General features: G+C 39.8%; 1 protein-coding gene and 1 long non-coding RNA gene across 23 annotated transcripts in view; one reads left to right on the top strand and one right to left on the bottom strand.

Annotated features, from left to right (window-relative positions):
- Positions 1–464: 464 nt before the first annotated feature.
- Positions 465–12,647, bottom strand: LOC134485145 (uncharacterized). Its single transcript, XR_010063095.1, has 2 exons — positions 12,407–12,647; positions 465–8,645 (listed from the first exon to the last, which is right to left on the bottom strand). It is a non-coding gene; the product is annotated as an uncharacterized LOC134485145 (long non-coding RNA).
- Positions 12,648–12,776: 129 nt separating this feature from the next.
- Positions 12,777–26,909, top strand: part of Zfand6 (zinc finger AN1-type containing 6) — a 71,123-nt gene continuing 56,990 nt past the window's right edge. For 8 of the 22 annotated variants that reach the window (XM_063284856.1, XM_063284824.1, XM_063284840.1 and 5 more), the window contains exon 1: positions 12,885–13,045. The gene's annotated coding sequence lies outside the window, so the exon portion shown is untranslated. Of the gene's footprint in view, positions 13,046–23,581; positions 24,183–26,909 lie in introns of those variants that run through there. The other 14 variants (XM_006229506.5, XM_006229508.5, XM_006229500.5 and 11 more) reach the window with 6 other exon arrangements.

The raw sequence follows: 26,909 nt of genomic DNA, 5'->3' as shown, positions 1-26,909 counted from the left end.
CGTGGTATGTGACACCATAAGAGAAGGATACCAGAAATTGCTGGCTGGAGAGAAGCACGATGGTCACTAGAGCCCAGGAAATCCAGACCAGCCCAGGCAGCAGATAGAGATGGCAGCTGAAAATTACTTAATCAATTAATAATATAAAAGCCAAGCTGTCTTGTGTTAGACAGAATATGGAAAAGAAGAAGAGATGCTCCAACACAATGGCATTCTTCCTATCACCATAGTCTAGAAAGCCATAGTTATTTTTCATTTAAGAATGTTCCTTATGTGAACGTGTAAATAGGCTATCTTTACTTTTCAATTAATTAATATTTGAAATCGAATTGATAGATATCCATATACATAAAGTGGGGTTGTTGGTTTTCAGCTCTTAATGTTTAGGAATGTAAGGGGATTTTGAGATCAGAGAGTTTGAGACCTGTGACAGAAAGCATTTATGGAAGTGAAATTGCAAGGTAGGCCAGGAAAAAGCTTTTCTAAAGGACAGCACAGGCTGAAACTACGCTCGGGGCACACTCCTCCCTGTCCAGCCCCATTTACACAAGAAGTGCCCTTGAACATGACTGAACTCCTGGTTTCCAAAAGAGGGGTTCATCTCCCTGCCTCTTGAATCTGCGTCTGTCTTGTGCTTCTGCCATAGATGCTGACTTGTCTGAATTGGAAAACTTTATATCCCACCCAGAAGCTCTTTAATTTCCTTAGCTGAGGTGGTCCCACAAAATCAGGGAGGACTGGACCTCCTATTCTTAGAGCAAAGTGCGTTATGTCTGACACTGCTTCTACACCAATCACTCAGGGCTCATAAGAGAATCAATACCTTTGGTTGGTAAAAGGCTACAAGATAGAAAGAAAGACAACAGACAACAGGCCTAGAACTGGTGTAAGTCCTTCTTCAACTGGTCTCCATGGCTCATGACGCTTGTTTCCACTTTAGTCAGACCCCTGGTCCTATGCATACTTACTCTGACATATGGGTCCTGCATTATTAATGCCCTAATAAGATTTGTTATGAAACAAGTTCCCATTGTTCAATTCATGATCCTAAGGTCCCAATACTAGCCCATACACTCCACTCAAAGATTTGAGATGGACCCTTACTCAAGTGGGGAACGAAAGGACCTAACTTGCTCCATTTTAGAACAGGCAGCCATGTTAGGTTTTTTTTTTTTTTTCTAGAAAGGAAAATTTCTCAGAAGAACAGCCTAGACTTCTCAGAAAAACCATAGCCAATCAGCAACTGCTCAACATTTGGCCAGGGGATTAAAACAGATAAAAAAAAAAAAAGAGTCCCTATAAGGTAATCCTCTCTTCCTTGAGGTTTGAGCCAATCAAGAATACATAATTATCTCATACCATAAGCTCAACCTATCCTGATGAAGGTGACCCACAACAACTGGAAAGCCCCTAACTGGCTTTAAAAGGGGCCTGTGAGCTTCCCTCACAGTTGCCATCTTGCTTGGATGGTTGACACCCCACATGCTGGCTGCTTCTGCAGAATAAACACTTTGTCTTTGATACTGAGTCTGGGTTCTTCTTTTAGTGACTCTTGGACCCTTACACAATGATAACCATAACCTTGAAGACCTAGGGATATAACTCCAACTGGTAAAGTGCTTAACTAGCATGTACAGAACCCTAGGTTTGACCACCAGCATCATATACATTGGGTATTAATAGCCAGCCTTATGATCCCAGTATCAGGATCAGAAGTACAAGATCATCCCTGGCTACAAGGACAGCTAGGGATACAAGATGCCTTGTCTCAAAACAAAACAGCCTGACACGATCTAACTTAAAAAGGAGCACAATCTGAAAAGACATTTCTCTGAAGGGGTTAACAATAATCCATAAAGATGTGAAAAGATACTGAGCATCATTACTCACTAGAGAAAGGCTAAGCAAAGCTACAATAATATGATATCACTTCATGGCAACCAGAATAGTGGCTGGAATATGCTTGGCCCAGGGAGTGGCACTATTAAGAGGTATGGCCTTGCTGGAGGAAGTGAGTCACTGTGGGGATGGGCTTTGAGACCCTTCTCTTACCCGCCTAAGGACAGTCTGTTCCTGGCTTCCTTTGGATGAAGATGTAGAACTCTCAGCTCCTCCAGCACCATGCCTGCCTGGATGCTGCAGTGCTTCCTGCTATGATGACAATGGACTGAAACTCCAAACCTTTAAGTCATCCCCAATTAAATGTTGTCCTCTATAAGAGTTCCCTTGGTCATGTGTCTGTTTACAGCAGTAAAACCCAAACTAAGTCAGTGTCCTTGGTGGATGGAGGCCAGAGTGTGCTGCTAAGAGACCAAGTTTGTTGGGGGGGGGGGGAGTTCAAAAGATCATCTCAGATGGGGACCTGAGAGACAGAGAGACAGACAGGGAGACAGGAAGAGTGAGAGAATGAGCAAAACAGAGAGTGATCTGGGGTGGTAAGGACCTCTTACTGAGCACACATGTTGCTTCACAACTCCTAGAGACAGTGGCAATGGGCCACATCTGGTGGTGGTGGGTAATGACATAAGTCCAATGAGTTACTGAAAGGCAGGCTGGCAGAATGTGCCCGATTTACAACAGTTTGGTCCTTATGGAAATCATCCTGGTAGTTCTTAAATGATTAAAAACAAACTTATTAAAAAACAAAAGCAGGTAGGCTAAATGCAGATCTTTACCTCTCCCTCAGTGTCTCTTAATCTAATCCCCCAGTCTCATCCCCACTGCTGCAGCAGAATCCTTGCTGTACCACCAGCCCCCATGTCCAGTGGCTCTTTCCCTCCAAACATTCTTTCCTTGATTCATTGCTTTATCCAAGCCCCCAACTCCAGTGGGCATTCCCTGGGAAACTTCAGGCAATTCTGGCCAGAAAAACAGATAGTTAACTACACAGCACACCCAAACTAATGGGACACTATAAAGATCAAGTTCTTGTGTGTGTGGGGGGGGATCAGGAGAGGGCAGCATTTGGGATGTAAATAAATAAATAAATAAATAAATAAACAAATAAAGCAATCCCATAGCACTAAGTGCCTACATAAAAACAAACAGACAAACCAAAACCCTGGAGAGAGCTCATACTAGTAATTTAACAGCACACCTGAAATCTCTAGAACAAAAAGAAAAATAAAATCACACTCAAAAGGAGATGGCCAGAAATAATCAAACTCGGGGCAGAAATCAATAAAATAGAAACAACAAAACAACACAAAAAAATCAAGGAAATGAAGAGTTGGTTGTTTAAGAAATTCAGCAAGATTGACAAACCCTTATCTAAATTAACTACAAGGCAGAGAGAGAATATCCAAATTAACAAAACCAGAAATGAAAAGTGGTACATGACAATACACGGAGGAAATCCAGAGAATCATATGACATACGTTGAAAACCTGCACTCCACCCAATTGAGAAATCTAAAAGAAATAGATAAATTTCTAGATATATTCCACTAACTGAAGTTAAATCAAGATCAGGTAAGGAAATCTATAAATATATCAGGTAAAACAAATCCATAACCCCTGGTGAAAATGCAGTAATAACGGAAAGCCTCCCAAGCAAAGGAAATTCCTAGGCCAGGTGATTTTTGTCCAGAATTCTATTAGACTTTCAAAGAAGAGTTAACAGCAATACTTCTCAAATTATACTGCAAAATGGAAAGAGGAGGAACATTATTACCAAATTCATTTTATGAATGAAACTTAAAATAGATCAAAAAAGAAAGAGAATTACAGACCAATTTCCCTTATGAATATAGATAAAAAATTCTCAATAAAATATTGCAAACTGAACCCAAGAACACATCAAAAAGATCATCCCATGGTGAAGTAAGCGTCATCCTAGAGATGCTGGGATGGTTGAAGATATGCAAGTTGATAAATGTAATCTACCCTATAAACAAACTGACAGACAAAAATCACAGGAGCATTTCATTATATGCAGAAAAGGTCTTTGACAAAATCCAACACAGCTTCATGATAAAAGTCCTGGAGAGATTAGGGATATGAGGGACATCCCTCAAATACTAAAGGCATAAATTACAGCACAACCATAGCCACCATCAACTTAAATGGAAAGAAACTCAAAACAATTCCACTTATATCAGGAATAAGACAAGTCTGTCCACTCCACACCTGTCTAATATAGCACCTGAAGTCTTAGCTATAGCAATAAGATGACTGAGGGGGATCAAAGGGATATAAATTAGAAAGAAAGAAATTAACCATCTTTACTTGCAGGTGCCATGATGTATATACCTAAGTGAGCCTAAAAATTCCATTAAAGAACTCCTACAGCAAAGAAATACTGTAAGCAAAGTGGCAGCACAGAAAATTACCTCAAAGAACCAGTAGTCTTCCTATAAACAAATGACAGACTAAGAAAGAAATCAGGGAACCAACACCTTTCACAATAGACTCAAATAATATGAAATATGTTGGGGTAACTCTAACTAATCAAGTGAAAATGATCAAGTGAAATGAAAATCAAGTATGATGAAAACTTTAAGATGATGAAGAACATTTCAGAAGACAGAAAGATTTCTCATGTTCATGGATCAGGAGTATTAATATAGTTAAATGTCCTAGTCTACAGAGCAAGTTCCAGGACAATCAAGGCTACACAGAGAAACACTGTCTTGAAAAACCAAATTATGCATGTATGTACGTATGTACATATGTATGTATGTATGTATAGTGCAAATAGACATCCTACCAAACGCAATCTACAGATTCAATGTAATCCCAATCAAAATTTCAGCGCAATTCTTCGCACATCTTTAAAGGACAATTTTCAGCTTCAAACACAAGAAACACAGGATAGGTAAAAGCAATCCTGAACAACTAAGAAACGTAAGGACAACAGTATCTCTGATTTCAATAGTAATAAAACAGCAGTGTATCAGCACAAGAACAGAAACATTGATCAGTACAATGAGATTGAAGACACAGACATAAATCCATATGCTTATGAACACCCGGTTTTTTTGTTAAAGAAGTCAGAAATAGACAATGGGGAAAAAGCAGCTTCAACCATTGGTGGTCAAACTGGATGGCTACATGTTGAAGAATCCAAAGAGCTCCATACTTACCACCCTGAACAAAACTCAATCCAAAGGGATCAAAGACCTCAACATTAAACCAACCTGAACCTAACAGAAGAGAAAGTGGGGAATAACCTTAACTCACTGGCACAGGAGAAGACTTTCTGAACAGAAAACCATTAGCACAGGCACTAAGACCAACAGTTAATGAATGGGACTTCAGGAGGCTGAGAAGCTTCTGTAAGGCAAAGGATACCATCAATCAGACAAGGCAGTCCCCTTGAGAATGGGGAATGATTTTTTTTTATCAATACACATCTGATGGAGTGTTAATATCCAAAAAGTATAAACAACTCAAGAAACTAGATATCAAGAAAATAATTCAATAAATCCTGGAGTACAGATCTTAACAGAGAATTCTCAAAAGAGGAAACCCAAATGGCTGAGAAACACTTAAAGAAATGTCCAACTTCCTTAGTCATTATGGAAATACAAATCAAAACTTCTTTGAGATTCCATATGACACCTGCCAGAATAGGAAAGTTTAATAAAACAAATGACAGCTAATGCTGGCAAGAACCTGCTGGGAACCTGTGGACTTTCCTAAAAGAAGTGAAAATAATCTACCTCAAGATTCAAGGATACCACTCTTACATATATACCCAAGGGACTCTATATCCCACTATAGAGATAATTTATTATCTATATTCACTGCTTTTCTATTCTTATTAACCAGAAAATTGAAACAATCTCAATATCCCTCAACACATGAATGATAAAGAAAATGTGGTACTTTCGCACAATTTAGTATTACTCAGCTATTACAAAAAAAAGACAACATAAAATCTGCATGTAAATGGATGAAAGCAGAAAAAAATCATCCCAAGTGAGCAAATAATGACATTTATTCACTTATATGTAGATATTAGCTGTTAAGTTAAAGATAATCAAGCCACAATGCATTGAACCAAAGAAGTTAGGTAGGGGAAATGGATCTCATGAACAAAGGAAGATGGACTAGGTATGGAAAGGGGGGCTGGAATGTAAGGATCAAGAGGGGAGGGAGAAGTGGGACAAGGGAGGAATACAGGAAAGTAAAATTAAGTAACATTGAGGGATATATGGAAACCTAGAACAGTACAAGTCTCATATACATATATACATATACACACACATATATATACATATATACACCACACACACACACACACACACACACACACACACACACACTATTGCTATGCAAAACATCAAGACCATGGTGACAGTTCTTATAAAAGAAAATATTTAATTGAGGCTGGCTAACAGGTTCAGAGCTTTAGTCCATTACCATCATGGGAGGAAGCAAGGTGGCAAACAAGCAGACATGGTGCAAGCTAGAGTAAGAGCTGAGAGTTCTACATCTGGATTGGCAGTCATCAGGAAAAGAAAGAGAAACTAGGCTTGGCTTGAGCATTTGAAACCCCAAAGCCCACCCTACAATGAATGATATACTTTCTCCAACAAGGCCACACCTTCTAACAGTGCCACTCCCAGGTGACCAAGCACTCAAATATAAGTCTATGGGGGGCCACTTTTATTCAAACCACTACAATAACTAACCAATACTTTATTTGTCTAAAGTCCCACTCCACAAGATAGAATCCATAACGGACACTGCTTATATGACTATGGACTTGTGCCTAGACCTAGTCCACAGACCTAGAAAAAACAAATACTGCCATTCAAACAAATAAACAAAAGACAGAAAAAAGTAACAATAAAATAACTCCTAATGACATTCTGTTATATCCACAGATCAATGCCTTGCTCAGAGAAGTTTCCTCCTGCGGACAAATACAGACATTGTGTAGGGAATGAAAGAACTTGAAATACTCAGTCAACATGGGATGCCAATGTCTCTCCAAATCCCTCCCTTCAGAGCTCAGGGATCTGTGTGGAAGAGGAGGGAGAAAGACTCTAAGAGCCAGCAGGGATGGAGAATACCAAGAAAACAAGGTCCTCTAAATCAGCACTAAGCCCCTTTGAGCTCACTGAGCAGCATTCTCAGCCCCTGCATAGGTCAGCACTGCATATATACATATGGGCTTCCAGTTTACTGTGCTTATGGGATTCCCTCAGAGTGTGCCAATGAGTGGGTCTCTGATTCTTGTGCCTTTACGCGGGCTCTTTTCTTTCTGTTTGTTTGTTTTGTCCAATTCCAATTTGTTAGTATTTACCTTTTTATTAAGTACTTTATCTTATTACCCCTTAGAAGCCTGTTTGTTTTCTAATGAGATACAGATAGGGATGGATCTGGATGCAAGGGGAGTTAGTAAGTAGGAGTAGCTAGGAAGGGGAAACTGTACTTATTATATCGTATTTGAGAAAGAAAATCTAGCTTTAATAAAAAGAAAAAATCTTAGCATATGACCCATGATTTTGACTCCTACACTCAAGAGAAAGGCATAGTCAGGCAGTTGGAGGCATACACTTTTAATCCCAACAGTCTGGAGGCAGGTGGATCTTTGAGTTTGAGGGGAAGCTGGTTTTACAGAGCAAGTTTCAGGACAGCCAGGGATACCCAGGGCTACTGTCTCATGGGGAGAGAGAAGTGCATAAATGATCCCAGTAAAACTTAAATAGAAATACTCGAAGTGGCACTATTTATTTTGATTCCAAATGGAAAGAAGCAACTCAAATGTATGCTGACTAGTGGGTAAATAAAGCGTGGCACATCAATACAATGAGATATTGCTCAGCATTAAAAAGGACATTCAGCACTTATGCAAAGCATGAATGGACCTTGCAAACACCATCCTGAGTGAAAGCAGCCACATATCATGTTACGCGTCTTTGTTTCTGAAATACCCAGAAAAGCAAACGTGTGAGGACAGAAAGTAGGTTAGTAGTTGAGTAAGGCTGGAGTGTGGGAAATATTTGGAAAGAAGGATTATATTGCTGTTCATTGCTATGGCCAAAATACATGACATAAAGCGCTCAAGAACAAAGACTTTAATTTGACTCATAGTTTCAAAGAGTCCAGTTCCTGTGAACTGGAACCAAATGACATGGTGGTGGGAACATGTGGAGCAGCTTCATCCTCAGTGTGGGCACAAATCAGAGAAAGACATGAAGGGGGGTAGAGGGTAGGGCACCCTCAAGGACCTCCCACCTCTTCTACCTCTTCTGGCTGGGTTCCTTCCCCTAAATATTCCAGAACCTCCCGAAAGGAGGTTGCCAGCTGGGGAGCTGGGTACCTAGTCCTCAGTCTATGAGCCTATGAGGAATACTGTATATCCAGATGATAATGGGGAGTGAGTCCTAAAAGGCATACAATTTCTTTTTCTGGTGCTATGAGTATATGTGTGATAGAATGTTTCAGAATTGACTGTGGTAATATTTGTACAATTACAAATGTAACAAAAAGTATTGGGTCATATCTTCTAAGCTAGTAGATTATATTAAATCTCAATAAAATAGTGAAAATTAAAATGAAAAAGGACGAGTTTCTAACAATAATATTCTCTATTAGGTAAAGTTGTTAGGGACAACAGGTAGTGGAGGAAAAACTGAAACGTGGATAATGGAGCAGCTGTGATGAGAACATCCTGAGCACTCTGGTCTGGACCTGGAAAGAGGATGAACAGGAAGAGGTAACACAAAGAGGCTGCTATGGTCTGTGCCTTGATCTATGCACAGGTATATTGTCTACTAGAATGTCAGGATGTGGTAAATGTGTACTGATAGCCACCTCAGTCTCCTCTTCCATATGCAAATCATATAGGGCTGGGCTTTTCTTATTTCTGGATCTCAGCACCCATGACAAGTTGTAAGAAAGCCACATGTAATGGTCACTTTTAATCCTGCCAACAAGGGGCAGTGGTTCCCGAGTCTGTCACTTCTCAGTCTCTTGGGATGGATTTGGAATGGTCACATAAAGATAGGTTCTGAAAATTCATAACAAATCTACATGATTAACAACTATGTTAGATGCCAGGGTCAGTTCAATGACTAACTTGGCAAGATCTGGAATGAAGAAAGACACACATAAGATTTAAAAGGAACAGATTCTTTAAAATGTGCTCAAAGACAGCAATGGCTCATCAGGGAAAGACCCTTGCTGCCAAGCCAGTGAATTTCAGCACCTACATGAAGGAAGGAGAGAACCAATTCCAGCAAGTTGCCTTCTGATCTCCACACACCATAAATGCATATATGTAGTTTTAATAATTAAAAATGTTTTTCTCACATCCTTGCCAATTAAGGAAGGTCTTTTGCATATATTATTATATTACATTTCCACCCCCCCAGACCTAACAAGGTTTTATTACCACCCCAATCCGGTTCTGTTTACACTAAACTGTATCCCCTAAGACAGTTTCCATGTTGCTAAGACTAACAGCCAGGCCATCTGTATTTAGAATTGCTATTACTCTTGCTATTACTTGGTTTTTAAATCACTCGTCCCATCATGCTTTTGTTTTCTCTTTTGTGTTTGCCTTCTTTCTGCTCTTGTCTGTGAACTCTCAAATCTGAGCCTAGGGCTCATCCCTTGCTTTTCTCCACAGTCATTTTTCCATATCACTCCCGTGGCTTAACTTCTATATTCTAATGACTTAGAAATCTCTCTGACTCTGCTGTGAACCCTAGTGTCAGACATGCAACCATTTTACTTGGATGTGTGGCAATGCCCAATGTAATGTCTGCAAAACACAAAAGCTCTGTCTTCTTCTATCTGCCTCTCAGTTGCACAAGCCAAAACTCAATTTCACCTGATTCATTTCTCTTTCCCTTTACATTCCATGTAGAGTGAAAATGTACCATCCTGTCAGAAAACACAGCTGGCTCTACCATTAAATGTATCCCGAATTTGGTCCCTTCCTGTGGCCATCCTTGTTGCCTCCCAGGTGCAAGTCACCATTATCTCTTACATGGAGTCAGACAGAACCTTCCATAGAGAGGTTCTGCTGCTAACACTGGTGTTCTTGAGACAACATTCGACATAGAATTATGTTTTAAAATCTATGGTGTTCCATGTTACTTTTCTGTTTAAAACCCTGTGCTGGTTCACTTAACCTACAGTACGAGCCACAGTATTTATACTACCTCACGGGTCCACCTAATTCACAACTTCCTCAACTTCCGAGATCACAGGATCCATAACATAAGCCTTTTCTGTGTTTCTGACTTGAGAATGGTGCTTATCAATCTCTCACACCAGAATCTTCACCAGGATACACTCACCACTTATAATTTTATTTAAACTTCCTCTTCCCCATGAGGCCTATCCTGACTACTGTGCTTGGTCCAACAGCCCTCAAGCCTCTGTTTATAGTTCCCTTCTCCATCTAGGTCACGTATCACCTTATAATTCACAGCATACAGATGTTTGCTATTAGGTTTATTTGCATGTCCTCCATTAGAATTAACTCTATAGAGGTGGGAAATCGTTGCTTCCTTCAGAAAACTGAGGACCTAGAAAGATTAGAACTAGCTCAATGTAGGAAGTCAAAAAGTGCCTGAGCAACAATTTAAATCCCAGACAAAATACTACATTTTTCTCATATAATTTTCCTACTCAATGGCCAGGAAGTAGTGAACCCTAAAAGAATTCCAGGCTGCAAAATGACTCCTGACACTTGCAATATCTTTCAGCTATTAGGATCCAACCATCCTTTCTGTCCCAGATGACATTAAGTCCCAGATCCAGGTGTGGTGGTACACATCTTTAATCTGGGCCACACCTTCTGCTGTAGACTACATAAAGACATTGGAAGAAAGAAGACTCTCTCTTCTTCACCTGCTTGCCTTGTGGGACTGAGTGACTGCTAGATCCTTGGGCTTCCATTCACAGCTGTTGCTGACTGCTGTTAGGGAGTTGGACTACAGACTGTAAGTCATCAACAAATTCCCTTACTATATAGAGACTACCCATAAGTTCTGTGACTCTAGAGAACCCTGACTAATACACTTTCCTTCCCTTCCCTTCATAGTTCTAAGAAGATTTCATTTCTTACTAACCAAAGTAACTATTCACTTTGACCTTTTAGGCCTGCCATAATTGAAACCAAAACAGTCCCCAGTCTATTTTACAGCCTTGTCTCCACCATTAAAGATCATCTTCTTAGGCAAAATCCTCTTGATGTTTTAGCCCACTGTTTTTAAGTGTAACTCTGTGTGTGTGTGTGTGTGTGTGTGTGTGTGTGTGTGTGTGTGTGTGTATGTGTGTGTGTACACATTGGTTTTTGGTTTTGTACATAGCCTTGTTTGTCTGGGAACTCACTATGTAGATCAGATGGGCCTCGATCTCACTGAGATCCCCCTGCTTCTGCCTCCCTAGTGCTGGGATTAAAGGCATGAGTCTCCATACCTGGCTTTAAAAATTTATTTTCAAGTGTATGAGTGTTTTGACAGTTGTGAGCCACCATGAGGCTGGGAACCCAACCTAGGACCACTGCAAGACCAGTAGGTACTCTTAACCACTGAACCATTGCTCCAGCCCTAAATATAAAGTTTGAATGGAACTTGAATGTGTCTCAAGAACACCCTTAGGCCCTGGTTAAGGGCCCTTCTGTTCTGCTCTGATTTCACACAGCAGGCTTAAATTTATATTTATTTGGCATTGGGTTTCACTAAGTAGCCCTGGCCCATCTAGAACTTGCTATAAACACCAGGTTGACCTCGAACTCACAGAGGTATGTTTGTCTTTGCCTCCCCATGTTGGAAGTATAAAGGCCTGGGCCACGATGGCTGACCAGGCTTCACTTTGGTGACTTATTTTAGAATATCCTGCCCCAGAAACGTGTCTGTCACCTCACAAGAGCACTGTGTTTTCCTCTCAAGCCCTCTTTAGGAACACATACTTTAGTTTTCCATGAAGTCATCCGAAATTCTCAAACGCCACCTGTTTCTCAAAGAATTCTACCTGACCTCCATCAGGTCCTCTATTCCAACTGTCTCCTCCTTATTCTACAGGACTATACAAAGCAGCCCAAACCACACGTGCTCAGCTTTATTCCAGTCCTGCGACCATGAGCCCCTATTACTGTAAAAATAGGGCAGGAATTTCAGGCAAATAGGTAGTGGGGCACAGTAACTAAGAAAAACATTTTAAAACGCCAAAATTAATACACAACCCCACGACTAGCAAAATAACATAATTTCAAATAAAGACAGGACTGTTGGCACTCCCGTTTCAGCTGGGGAAATCTCAAGAGAGCTGCTCTTCACACCACGCTTGCCTGCCCTCCCACTTCCCCCGCGCGACCTGTGCAGGGCTGCTGGACTAGAATCTACACTTCCGCGAGAAGGTTTAGGGGGCTTCGCAAGCCCAGGAGTGTAGGTATGCATTACAAAAGCGAGCACACACACGTCTCATGTCTCACTCACTGTAAATCGTGGCTCAGGACAGGGTAGAGTTCAGACCTTGCACTTTGCACTGGCCCACCAGGTCTCCTAGGGCCTGGGCAATAGAAGCTCAATCTATATGGTCTCTCATAATAACGCAGGTGGAACACCAGCTCTAGACAAGGGCTGTCTCTTCCTGGGAGGCTGCAGAGCTCCGAGCTACGTCATCAGATCTCCTCAAGTCTGCACCGGACCCTCCAGTGCCTGAGGCGACAACAGAAAGCTAACGCAGCCCACAGACCTCCGAGGGCAGGGGCGTGGCCGAGAGAAGAGCAGCGCCTCTGTGCCACGCCCCCCCGATGCCTTGACCAATAATAGCACTCTCCGAGCTCCGGCCCCGCCCCCACACCGCCTCCGGCCCGTGGCCCCGCCCGGGCCGGTCATAATTAGGCAGCGGGCTGGGACTGCCGCGTCAGCGCGCGTTGAGAGCCAATCGCGGGCGCTCCCTTGAGGCCGCGTCACAGGCCGAGCAGCCAAACAGAAAAGTTTAATAAACAGCGGACGGAGGGCCGGCGGCGGCGGGCCGGGAGCGAGTGGGGGTTCGGCGGCCTCACCTGTCCTCACTCAGCGGCGGCGAGAGGCGGCGGCGGCAGCGCGTCCGGCGGAGAGGGCCGCCGCCAGGTGAGGAGCGCGGGCAGCGGTGGGCGCAGCCTCCGGGCGGCCTGGGAGCCGGAAGCGGCGGGCGGCGCAGCAGGTGGCCTCGCGGCGGCGAGCGGAGGGCGCGGTCCCGGTGGGGCGCGGTCCCGGGTTCCCCGGGCGCGCGCCGAGCTCGGGGTCTGGGTGGGCGCGCCTGGGGCCAGTCCGGAGCGGCTGCCGCACGCCGAGCTGCGTCCCCCACGTCCCTTTTGTAGGCTGAGGCTAGGGAAGGTTCAGATGGGAGTCTCCGGGATTCCAAGCTCTCTGCTCCTCCGAGAGCGTTTTCAAGTTTCCTCACTGTTTGATGCGTAAACAAGCTCCACTGAATGTGGCATCTGAAGTCAATTTAACTCTATCAAAGCTCAGTGATTTGCTATCATCATCCAGAGTTGTCAGGCGGTTGTGGGAACTGGGGCCTTGGGGTCACCTCCAAGCCGTGCATGCTAATTAGCTTGGTAGTCAGCACTTAGTGGCTCTGAACAAACGAAATTAAACGCCACTTTCAAACTATATTCGAAATTATTCTTTTCCTAATTAAAACGCTACGTAGGCTTTTGAGATTATTTATGAAGTATTTTATGGCAATTGCTGTTTTATGTATTATCTCCAGGCCTGCGGGGGCAATTTTTTTTTTTTTTTGTAAACCGTGAACATTTAAATGGAGGAAAGAGGTTGTCTTAATTTTCCTTCTCTTTTTTAACATTTAAAAAACATGTAAGAGGAGTAATAGGCACAGGTAGGAAAATTTTGGGCTCGATTGCTCTATTATTCTGCAGCCATACTTTCCTGTGATAATGTCAAAACTCACTGGATCTTAAATCGGTACAGTTTATTAAATGTGAGTTATATCACAAAGTTTTCAAAGAAATGGTTGGTTCCGGGAGAGTAAACAACACAATGTACTATAAGAAGAGAAAACATAAAGAAAATTTCAGACTCCTCACTCCAAGGCCAGAACAATAACATTACCCAAACTTGTATGTGCTCGTGAGTTTCTTATCTGGCCTAACCCAGTTTACCATTTCTTACTGAGGTAAATAAACATTCTAGACTTGGTGGATTTGATCGTTCTCTGACCTTTTAAAATTTAGTTTTGTCACACACTAATCTCTTCAAACAGTGTCATTCTAGGTTCCTTTTACTTTGAACTTTGGACAGACAGTATATGGTTGTGGTTCATACATTTCAGTGTTGTTTTTTTTTAAATTTTTTTGTTTTTTTTTGTTTTTTTTGTTTTTTTTATTTCTGTGTTCCTCTCTTAACCTCTGCTGTTTTGATAGTGTTGTTTTGGGTCTAGCAAGTGTACTCTGGGAGCTTGTCTTCTTGCAGCTGTTGTTGCACAGGTTGTCTATCTAAAAGTAAATACTGTGGATTCTGGGAGAAAGTTGTAGGCAATCAGTAGTAAAATAGAAATGAAAACGTTACAATTTTGCTTCCTTTAATCAGTAAGACTCATTGTTCTTGTTACTGGTTCCTAGTTGCTGTGTTTGCGTGAGGAACTAAGATTACTGTTAATCTCTCTCTACACTGAATCCCTTCAAACCAGTTGTGGAAAGGCTGGCACTATTTGGTTCTTTTCAGAGCAAAACCAGCAAGTGTGAGAAAACACTGGATAGATGTTTTGTAAAGTACCCTTTCTGTTCACCACTCCTCCCCTCCCTGCAGCCTTTGGCAGATTATTGAGGACTCTTCTTTGCCTTAAAACACTTTTGCAAAAGAAACTCGTAGTAAGCTTTCTCTGCCTAGTTGGCACAGTCTTTGTTGGAGGGAGTCTGCCAGAGGGCAGATCCTTTAAGGGAAACATTGGGACCCACATGTCTCTCTGCCACTTTTGAGAAGGCTATATGAGCGTAGTAAGCATTTCAGAACTTGTCAACCACATATTGAAGTATTTTTTTAGGTTTGAGAATGTCCCATGGTTTGCTCCAGACAATTTACAGAGCAGTATTTCCTTTATTTCCCAAAGATGATGATGATGATGGTGGTGGTGGTGGTGGTGGTGATGGTGGTGATGATGATGATGGTGGTGGTGGTGTGTGTGTGTGTGTGTGTGTGTGTGTGTGTGTGTGTGTGTGTTTGCTTTGAATAATTTGCTTGTTGAAGGCATGAAAGAGGAGCTTTTTTTTATTTTTTAGATAGGGTCTCACTATAAAGCCTAGAACTCTCTCTAGACCAGACTGGCCTGGAACTCATAGAGATTCCCCATCACTGCCTCCAGTGATAAGATTAAAGACACGTGCTATCACATCTGGCTGAGGGGACATTTTTGATGTTTGTTGCTTGCAGACACTTTTTTGTTTTTCTATGGTAATTGATTCTGCTTTTAAAACTTGGTTTTGTATTTTATTATAATGGCAGTGGCAAAGAGTTTGGGGATTTCCCCCACAGAAGATGAATAGGAACACAAGTACTCCCACAGATAAGCATTGTTAATTAACATTTTGTCAAGCATACCTGTGGTCTTCTGTGTATTTTGTACCTCCTAAGCTATTGCATGTTTCTTTAGGACTCAGTCTTGGTACAAATGCTGAATCAAAGCATATGACCATTTTAAAATCTTTATAAGCCTTGCAAATTTTTTCTTAAAAATTTTTATCAAAGTGTACGTGTTGTTTTGTGTGTGTTTGTGTGTATGCCACTGTAGTCCTAGCTACTCCAGAGACTGAGGCAGGATAATGTGAGTCTAGGTGTTCTAAGAGTTCTAAATGTAGATAGGTTGGTTCCACTTTTGAAACTTACTCCAAATGTAATGTCTCAACCTCTTTGTTTTATAGAAGATGACAATAGTAGTCATCTAATTGTTACCCTTCCTTCAGGTTTTGCTCCCTATAGTCTGCTCTGACTCCTCCAGTGTCTAGAAGATGTTTAAATGTATTTAATTAATTGATTTTTTTAAATTCTCTCCTCTCTCTCTCTCTCTCTCTCTCTCTCTCTCTGTGTGTGTGTGTGTGTGTGTGTGTGTGTGTGTGTGTGTGTGTGTGTGTGTGTGTAGAGGTCAGGACCACTTTGTAGTTTCTCCCTTTCCATCTTTACATGGGTTCTTGGTTCTTGGGATTAAACTCAGGTCTCAGGCTTGCACAGCAATAACTTTTACCCTCTTAAGCCATCTTGCCAGTTCTGAATGTGTTTATAGATTATGGTAGTTCTAGGCTCAAAGTCCTTCAGTGACTTTTCGACCCATGAGATAAAATTCAGAGTTTTACTGTGGTTTATATAACCTGCACTGGTTGTACCAATAGAAATGAATGCAAATCAGAGCCATGTTAATTTAAAATGTTCCGTTGCCACAGGTCAAGAGAAAGGCAGTAGAATGTATTTTCATTTGACCTGTGGCGCAGTGCTTTCCGTATGTGATGAACGAGAGAGATTATTTATGGGATATTTTACACTTTTGGAGCTGGCGTGTACCATCTACCTGCAGTGTACCCTAGCTCAGATTGGCCATGATTCAGTGTTTATACTTGTAAGATCTTTTTTATTGTGCCTTTTATCTGTCTAGGATAGCAGTCCTTTGCTCTGTATTGCAAATATTTTTCCTGGCTCTTCATTTCCCTTGTATTTGCTTAAAGGCCTTCCTCCTTTCTCTTTTCTCCTAACCCATTTCCTTCATTGATTTTTTTTTTAAATATCTTGGTTAATACTTAGCTTTTAGGAATTTATTTTGTTTGAAAAGTATGTGTGTGTGTGTGTGTGTGTGTGTGTGTGTGTGTGTGTGTGTACACATGTATACATGCAGTGAACACTAGTTCCTTAGGAGTCCAGAAATGAGTATTGAACCCCTTGAAGCTAGAGTTATAGTCAAGTTGTAAGCTGTGTAATGTGGCTGTTGGGATCCAAAATCAAGTCCTCTGAAAGAGCAGTAAACATTCCTAGCCAACGATCCATCTCTCCAGCCCAGTACTTATATTAAAAGAAATTATTATTGTTTATGTTGTGGGTGGTCGGTGCATACATACATGGATGGTATAAAACATTTATGGAGTTCAGAATATGATTCTGTGGATTTGAGAAATCAAACTCAGGCAGGCTTTTAGGCTAATATAGCAAACACTTTTTCACTGAGCCATCTTGCCAGTGCAACCCTTACATTTTTATGGCTTTACTCTACTTTTATATTAAAGTACTCTTGTTCCCAGATAACTTTCCATTCTTTTCAAGTATTTAGTATTTATTTTTATTACATTTTTTTATCTGGGGGGAGGGGGATGTGCATGACTGTGCAGATGTCATTGGAGGCCAAAGGCATTGCCTTCCCATGGAGCTGGAGTTACCGATGGTTATGAGCTGCCCAGTATGGGCGTGTATGCCAGAAACTGAACTCAGATCTTCTGTAAGAGCAGTATTGGCTCTTCACGTCTCAGTTATCTCTCTAATACCTTTTTAAAGTTTCCCTTTTTTCATCCATATTTCTGTTGCCCTGAGATACGTTTTTTACATAAATGTATATTGAAACAACTAGTTTAACTAGTTATTACAATTCTATCAAAAATATGACTGTGGGGTCAGGCCACAGAAAGTGGTGACCTGGGGCTGGGGATTTAGCTCAGTGGTAGAGCGCTTACCTAGGAAGCGCAAGGCCCTGGGTTCGGTCCCCAGCTCCGGAAAAAAAAAAAAAAAAAGAAAGTGGTGACCTGAATTCATCATCAGTTTCCATGTAAAAATAGAAGGAAAGAACTAACACTAAAGAATTGTCTTCTGACCTCCAGACATAATAAAACACCTTTATTTACATGTTAAAATGAATATATACTTGATTTTGTTTTGTTTATTCAGTACTACTGGTTTTGTTCTAATACTACCTCTCCCTCCAAAAACTTGGTTGTTGAGTGTCAGACTCTGGGTCTGACTCCGTGGTCAAAGTCTTTCCCTGGACTTATACCGAGTCCTGTGTTTAGAAAGTTCCTGTACCTGCACTTTCTCCCTTTCCACACTCGAGCACCTGATACACACCAGACTCTGTGTTAAGTGTCAAAAGTACTGCTATGACCAGGATGTGTCCCTTGCTTTCCTGGAGTTTGTAAGTATAAGAATGGCAGGAATTAAAGCAACACAAAGGACATCTTAGATTTTAAAGTATTTAGAAAGAAAGAAATGATAGGTACTAATTGGGTAAAAGTTGATCATTGGTACTAACCTGGCTTTGGTAGTTGCTTAGTTTCACCAATATGATGAAACTTTTTAAAAATTCTCCCTTTAAGACCTGCTCCCTGCCGTGGAACCCGGGTTGGACTCAAATTTACAATCCTCCTGCCTCATCCTCTTGAGCACTGTCATTGTACCTTGCAAACATTTTAAAACTGATGACAAACTCTATTTATTTTATTTATTTATTTATTTATTTATTTATTTTTATTTATTTTTATTTTTTTGGTAACCACCTTGATCCTGCAGCTCTGCCCTAAAGCCTGTCCTGTGGTTCTAGTCTGAGTCTGAGAAGGAGTTTCAGGAATCCCCAAGTAGAGGAATGGCTAGTGTAACAGATACAGTATTTGGCTTGACTTAGCACTTGAGGGAAAATTTAGATTGTCAGGAGTCTGTTGGTTGAGGGGTGAGTGGGCAAGCTCGGTTCTTTTGGAGAACTCCATTAATCAAGGATGTTATTTTGGCCCTGGGTACTTTTCTAAATGAACTGTCTAGTTGTTGTCTGTTTTATTTTGTTTTCCTACTCAGACCTCTACCCATGCAATCTTTGCTTCATGGTGATTTTCTTGAGAACTCTTTCCTGTTATAGTAAATAGGCCTTAATTTTTCTGTTGGTTGTGTGGCTTATTCAGAGTAGGAATTTCTTTTGAATTCAGTTAGCAGTTGGAGACCATTAATCAAGCATGGCACTAGTGTTTGTTTCTTCCACCAGTGCTGTGCTTGCTGGTCTAACTACCAGCCCCTCTGGCTGTTTAAGCAGTTAAAATGACATAATATTAAACTGTAGTCCCTCATTTGTATTGGTCACATTGTAGATTCTCAGTAGCCTTTGAATAGGAGAGATAGGGAGTTTTCTGCATTAATAAAATTTTATAAGCATGTGAACTTATGGCCACATTATTTTAATTAAAATAGCCATGCCCAGCTATTAAAATGTGGCAAGTTGGGTTGGGGATTTAGCTCAGTGGTAGAGCGCTTGCCTAGGAAGCGCAAGGCCCTGGGTTCGGTTCCCAGCTCTGCAAAAAAAAAAAAAAAAAAAAAAAAAAAAAATGTGGCAAGTCAGAATTGAAATACAAAATTGACATTTGCTTTCAAACAATGAAAGTTTAAAAAACTATGTGATGGCACATGATTTTAATCCCCAGCACACAAAGGCACAGGCAGGCAGATCTTTACAAGGCCAGCCTGGTCTACACAGTAAGTGCCAGGACAATCAGTACTACCCAGAAAGACTTATCTACAAACAAAGAAACAGAAAAGTATGCACTGATTAATAATGTATTTTAAAAATGTAGTTACAGTTTTTATATTTTAATCTTTGACTCATAAAACATTGAAAATGCATGCTCTCGTTGCTTTTATTTGGACTTGTTCTCATTCTTGACACAAGTTTCTAAAGAGGTAAAGACTGTGTTAATTCTGTTGACCTTGGCATCCTCAGCAGGGAGTGGTACCCAGGATGATGTTCAGAGAGTAGTGAGGCAGAAAGTTGGCAGACAAGGGACTCTTCTTTTTCTTTTCTTTTTTTAAGCTTTACCTTATTGTCTAATTATGTGCATATGTGTGCAGCAGGTGGGGAGGGGGTTGTAAGTGTGTGAGTGCAGGTACGCATGGACTCTGGAAGTGGATGTTAGCTCCTCTGGAGCTGTAGTTAAAGGCATTTGTGAGCCCCCCAATTGTGGGTACTGGAAACTGAGTTTGGATCCTCTCTAGAAACAGATATGTGGCAGCAGACGTAGTACTTTTCAGAAATTAATTATTAAAAAAATAGTCCTTTTTTATAGCTATCTGATAATTGATATTTGTCTTTTAATCTTTTACTTATTTTTTCTGGTCTAAGCAACAAAGTAGGTACAAGAAAACAAAAAATAATTATTTTTCTCCATCTAGCAGTTTCATCTAGACCCATGGGACATTAATTGTGCACGCTCCTGTTTATTAAATATTGTTTGCCTCTAACTTGGATAGTATATCCTAATACATGAATGCTTTTCCTTTACCTTACATTTTGTCTTCTTATTTCGATCCCCATTTAATTTGTGTTTATTGGTGACCTTGTTTAATCCTTTTACAGACCTAAAACAAAGCAAGTTACTGACTCTTGTTAAAGAGTTCATTTCTATCAGCTTGGTTTATTCTTTCCTATCAGTAGTTTGCCTTAATTTTCTTAATGTTTCCTTTGTGTGCAGTCTATGGTTGAATGGGCCATGGCCAACCTCTAAGCATACACACTTTGTGCTCTCCTCTACCCCCAGTAAGAAGATAAACCACACCAAGAGTTGCAAATTAAAGCACATCCCTCACTGCTGGAGGTAATATGTGTCTACCAGAGGAGTATATTTTGAAAATCGTTTTCCTTATCACTTGGATAGTTGATTTCAGGCTCTATTCTCACAGATCCCAGCATGTTACACTTAAGTCAAGGGTGGTCTTCTTTTCCCTGACTTTATACATCACCAGTTCTGTCCAGGGAGTGCTTTTTCAAGAACAACAATGGATATAATGCATTTGAGGTTTTTTTGTCTGTTTACTTGCTTTTGTTTTGTTCTGTAACGATCGATGTCTCTTGTAGTATGGGCAAGCCTAACACTGTATATTAATAGCCAATGATAACCATGAACTTCTCATCTTCCTGTTTCTACCTTCTGAGTGGAGGATTATCAGCATGCCTCATATATAGTGCTGGAAATCAAATTCTTGTGGTTCTGGGAATCAATGTCAGGGCTTTGTGCACAGTGAGCAAGTACTTTCCAACTGTGCTTTTAGCCTTTCCCCACCCCATCCCCAGCCCTGTGTAGGATTATTTTCATCAAAACAGGTCTCACTAAGTTGTTTATTTTGTTGATTGGTGGCTTATTAGTTTACTTTTTTTGTTGTTTTTTGTTTTGAGCTGGTTAGGTTTGGGAAGATGTCTGGACTCCTATAAAGAATATACAGTAATATTCTCTGACTACTTGATATTTAGAAAATGGCGTGGTCACACACAAAGTTTCTCAAGAGCGTCATGCAGACTCTTTGTTCTAACCATATAATATTGTCGTCATGTAGTGTAGACTACATAGTTTCCGAGTTTAGTATGGCTTCCTTGCACTTGTTTTTGAGACCATCTGCTTTTAGACAGCATAAAATACCTTAATTGGAATCATGTACCTAAAATGATGATTATCACTTTGATGTTCTTTCTCTTCTTGGTCACCAAGTCTACATTTCTCTTCTTTTTTGTTTTTGTGGTTTTGAGATAGAATCTTGGTATGTAGTCAAGGCTGACTTTACACATGTGGTTATCCTCTTGCCTCGGTCTCTCTGGTGTTGGGATTACAGGCATGTACCAACACAGTTAGCTCACATCTCCCCTCTGTTGTTTTGGTAATAGACTAGTGTTAGTATTAGTGCTGTGCTAACATATGATTAGTGTCTTTTTAACAAGTAGTTCACTTTGAAGTGAAAATTGTCCCAGAGCAGTACTTTGTTTGATGTTCACAATTGTCTACTAATTCCATTCTTGCCCAATTGTAAAAAGAATAAATAAAAATAAAAAAGTTAGTCTTTTTGTGCATGTGTGTGTATATCTTACTTTGCACGTATGGAGGCAGAGTACTACTTGTAAGAGCCAGTTCTTTCCTTCCACCATGTAGATCCTGGGGATCAGATGGGGATCAGACTCTGGTGGGCAGTCTTGGGGGCAGGTGCCTCCTTTGCTTGCTGGAGCTGTCTTACCAATCTGATCCTGCTTGCCAGTTTCTTACTTTTTCCCCTCTAACTTGTAAGTTTTGATCTGTCTTCCTCAGTCTGCACTGTAAATTAGATGTGTTCGTTTTCCTGATTGTGCCTGTACTTCTCTTCCAGTGTTGTTTTGCAAGAGTGTCACATGCTAGGAAGAAAACCTGAACTTGACTCATGAAGTGCTAGGCATTCAAAGCAATGAGTTGTTGCAAAGGATCTTGGGACTAGGCCTCTGAATTGGCTCTTTCAGTTTGTCCACGTAAAGGGCATAACAGAATATGCAGCCGTTTGGGCTTCACTGGGGTATTGCTCCATATTCATGTCTAGTTGCAATTATGTGAATTTTCAGTTTGTTACAGAGACTTCTTTTTGTATTCAAAACAATTTTGTTGGCTTTCTGTTCTAACATACAATTTTCCTCTAAGAAAAAATTGTTGAAAGATTTTGAACTTTGAAAACTGCAAATTTAAACTTAAAATATTTTAATACTTAAGCTTATTGAAAACATTTTAAGACCCACTGCTGTAGCAGGCATGATGCCACTTGCTTTCGATCCTAGAACTCAGGAGATAGAGGTAGGAGGTGGAGTTCTAGGCCAGCTTCACTTTGTCTCATAAAACAAAACAAACAAACAAACAAAAATTCAAAGAATCCCCTCTAATATGCCACATATATATAGTATATGTATATATTTTATATATATATATGTTTGGTTTTTTTTTTTACCAGCTATAGTTAAAGTATTGGTAGACGTGAAAAATGTATTTTACTAAGTTTTAAATGGTAGTCATTGAATCAAGTAATACTTAAAATGTCAGAATAAAGTTTGGGCTAAGCTACTAAAATATAAGCAATTCTAATTAAACCATAAAATACAACAAAGGTAGCTATGTATAAGTGACACCAGGTCTTTTTTTCTTTAAAAGTCAATCTCTGTAGTGTATGTCTCTTTTTTTTTTTTTTTTTTTGTGGTTCTTTTTTTCGGAGCTGGGGACCGAACCCAGGGCCTTGCGCTTCCTAGGTAAGCGCTCTACCACTGAGCTAAATCCCCAGCCCCGTGTATGTCTCTTAAGAGTCTAGTAAAAATACCATTATGCACAGTTTCTTGGATAGTTTAAAGGGAACACATATTTCATCTACATTTGGTAATAATAATTTCTTTCCTTCCCAACTCTTGGAAGTCTAAAGCAGCCTACTGCTTAGAAGACTACCTAGTGACTTTCTGGACCAGTCTGAGCTATGTAATAAGGACTCTGTTCCAAACAAACAAACAAAAAAAAAAGTCAGACCAACACTGGAGAGGGGTTTATGTAAACCTCCCTAAGCTTTCTACCTGGGAATCACGGCAGGGGGCTTATCTAGTATATTTGAAGCTCTGGGTTAGATCTTCAACATTGTGAAATAAATTAACTTTGTTCCTGAAAGTGCCATTATACAAATTGCCTCCTGTCTTTAGCTTTCCTTTTGCCCTGAATAGTCAGTTTTAACCAGAGATAGCAGTCTTTTGGGTCACTGAGAACTTTATAGTGTGCTGTGATACCTGAGACTGTGTCAGCAAATTTGACAGATAGCTTAGAAGTGAGTCTTTAGCATTTAGGGTTTAGCTTAGAAGTGAGTGTTTAGCATTTAGGGTATGCTTTTTAAATGCTGTTTCTTTTCTTTTCTTTTTTTTTTCCCCCCTTAAATTAATGGTCCTCTAACTAGGTCTTAGAGAACACGCAGTTTGTTCTTAGCAGAATTTTGTAATGGATTTTTGAGTAGATCTTTAAGATTTTTCAGATAAAATGTGAAGTCTGTTAAGAGGGAAAAATCTGTTTAAAGTATAACTTTATATCCGTGGCTCTGTAAAAATGCCACATCATTTATATTAAAAGCATGTATCTAACACAGCTTATCCCCAAGTAAATGAAAGTTGCTTCTGTGAATTTTCATTGTACTTTAACCCAAACAAAAGAAAGCAACTTGCTTATGATGGGAAAACTGAAACATTACAGCCTGTTTCTTTAAGAAACCAGCTTAGCCAGGGGTTTAGTGTGTTTAACCTAACCTGCTAGCGAGGAAAAGTTCTTTAAAATAATGGATATTAGTCGTATCCAATCACAGTCATCAGCCTCACTAACAGGGAGGAGATTTGACTCTCTGGCCACTAGAATTGCGGGAGGTGGAGCTTGGTATTCAGGTTTGGTTGCTTTGGAGTACAGCTTCAAGTGAAGTTAATCTGAGGTGAAGCAAACAGAAAATTGTGGAGGTTTTGTTGGTAGGATTTTTGTTCTAATCTTTTAATAATCTTATATTTTATACTTTGGCTCCTTTATGCTTTTGTGTATACTCGGCTTTGTCATTGTTTCTATTTTCTGATGCAAACTGAACATTAAAATTAAGCAGGGAAGCAGAACAAAAGGGCTGTTTGAACAGGAAATAGGTGCTCAGAGCATCAAACTTGACTTTATTATTATTTTTAGTTTAGAATGTGAGTGCCAATAAAAACCTTTGAATCAAAATCATCTTCACTAACAGGCTTTTCTTTTGAATCAGATGTTGAAGCAGTCATTTGTCAGTTTTTATAAATGACATCTTAAGGAGGTCTATTTGATGTCATTTTCCTTAAATCTAAACTGTTAATTTGCTAAGAGAATGAGAAATTTGTTCTTTAAAAAATTGAAATGCCAACTGTTTGATTTTTTTTTCTACTTAGCATACCACTCCCCCTTTAACTCCAGTTCATTTTAAATTTAGCAGTATGTTGACATTTTAGTGTCTCACAATTTTAGCTATGTCGGTACAAAGGTCATTGATAGATGTTACATATAGTAAAATAAAACTTCTTTTTTTAGAATTCATTTTTTGAAGGCTGAAGGTAATAATTAGTATCCCTTTAAAACAGGAAATGAATAGTGTTTTATTTTAACAGCTGTAGGTGGGCTATCAAAACTTGTATCAAAAGTATCTGTGGATCTATTAACCTTTTTTACCTAAATAATTCAAAGTACACCCCGGTATTTTATTTTTCTTTCCTCTTGTGCCCTTTGCTCTCAGGAATCAAGGTATAAAAAGTTCCTTTTAATCAGCACAGGTGCTAGCCCAACCCTCCCAGCCAGTGTTTGTGTTTGCTCTGCTGTTTGTTCCAGATCACTGGAAACGTTTAAAAATCAATGCTTTTCTCCTGTGTCTATTGCTAAAACAATACTGTAGTACAATCAGGAAGTCACATGTATGCGCACAGTACAATGCATGGCCTCGTTTTCCCTCTACTTCTGTAGCTTTTATTTCTTCATTTTACAATAATTGTGAATAATTATGTACTGGGTACCTCATGTAAAACTGTTTTAGTTCTGATAGCTGTGTGGTCCTCAGTTGGTATGGTGTTACTCTAGTCTTTTTGTCTTTTCCTTTAGATTGTTCTTCATTTTTCATTATTTTAAGTGTATCGCGATGACTGTATATCTGTGTATACTACCATACTTTACTTTTTGCAAAATAATAATTTACTTAGGAAAAAGTCTCCTGTGGAGTAGGCTTACATAGATAATGGATGTCAACACTCACTGGCTAAATTGCTTTCCAGGAAGATTTTGCTTTTTTTTTTTTATTGCTGCCCACAGGACATCTTCAGAGCTCCCTGAGAGTAGCCCCTTAATTTTTTGTTATATTGTGCCTTTGGAGCGCTCAGTTGTTGGCTAGGTTTTGTCTAAGCAAATAGCCTATTTTAAACTCCATTTTTCAAGATGGAGATGAATCTAAACCCATTTTCTTGATATTAAAATTAGCTGAAAGAAATTGGAAGCGTTTTTACCCACTTTAGTGAGCAATTGTATATCTCAGTTGGCTGTTTTATTTATTTATTATGAGTATTGCTCTCAGCATGTTCAGAGCTTAATATTTCATACTGGCTTTGTTCGTGCCAGATCTCCTGAGTATGTGCTGCTTCTGTAAGCTTATACCAAAACGACCGTTTTCTTCTCAGAAAATACACCAGGTAGATTTTTAGAGAAGGTCTTGAGGAGAGCAATTGTTACCTGTTTCTGAACTTGTAATAAGTAAATAATAGCCTTTGTCACTGTGTTTCCGTACTTGGAGAACTTTAACAGTACATAAGAAGAACTATACTGTATAGTTCCAGGTTTTAAAGTAATGTCTCAGCACTTCTCCAGCACTTACAGGTTCTCAGTGAAAGGTAAAGGAGATATTGGACGCACACAGTGGCTTCAGACATGCCTGTGCTTAAGGCAGGCTTTGTTTTCTGAATGGTACTGATTCTTGCTATCAGGAGCTTGTCTCTAGGTGTCATAGTTTATATCTGCCTTAGGAGCTGGTGGACCAATGTTGCAGAATAAAGAAGAAAGTTGTTTTGAGGCAAAATTACTAACTTACTTAATAAGGATAACGATAGCAGTACTCGAGCGCGCACACACACATATAAGCCTGACTTAGCCAGTTTCATTTTGCATTGTATACAAACTGAGTTTTCTGTAAATTTTTCTCATAGTTTACTGATAACTTAGTATTATTATTTTCACAGCTGCTAGTGGTACTCTTGTCTTGATGTTTGTTTCCAGAAAGTGTGCTGGTGTGAGGATGGGGGGGGTGTCAATGCCACCTTTTTTTGTTATGGTTGGTGAATGGTTTTTTTTCCCCCAGACATTTTTTATTTATTTTCAGGTTTGGAATAGTAGAAAAAAAACTTTAAATTGTATTTCTATCATAAATATTTCCCTTATTCTGAACTGGAGAAAATGTTTGATTTTCTTAAAATTCAACCATACCACATTAAGTAGAGATGAACATAATTATATACATAATAATTTTACTAGCAGCCATTTAAGCACTGCCTGTTGATTACATTTTAATAGTTACTAAGGTAAGGATTTACTCATTTATGTGCTCCGGGGAACACTGAAACTTTGAGAAATGATTACCTTGGACTGTTTTTCAGTTTCTCTCCTGCATCTCTGCTCCATTGGTTGACAAGTAGGGACTGTCCTCT

The sequence above is a fragment of the Rattus norvegicus genome, chromosome 1 (genome assembly GCF_036323735.1).
Source record: "Rattus norvegicus strain BN/NHsdMcwi chromosome 1, GRCr8, whole genome shotgun sequence".
Classification (NCBI taxonomy): Eukaryota; Metazoa; Chordata; class Mammalia; order Rodentia; family Muridae; genus Rattus; species Rattus norvegicus.
Note: the sequence above shows the minus strand (reverse complement) of the source record. Positions and strands in the feature narration are given on the sequence as shown.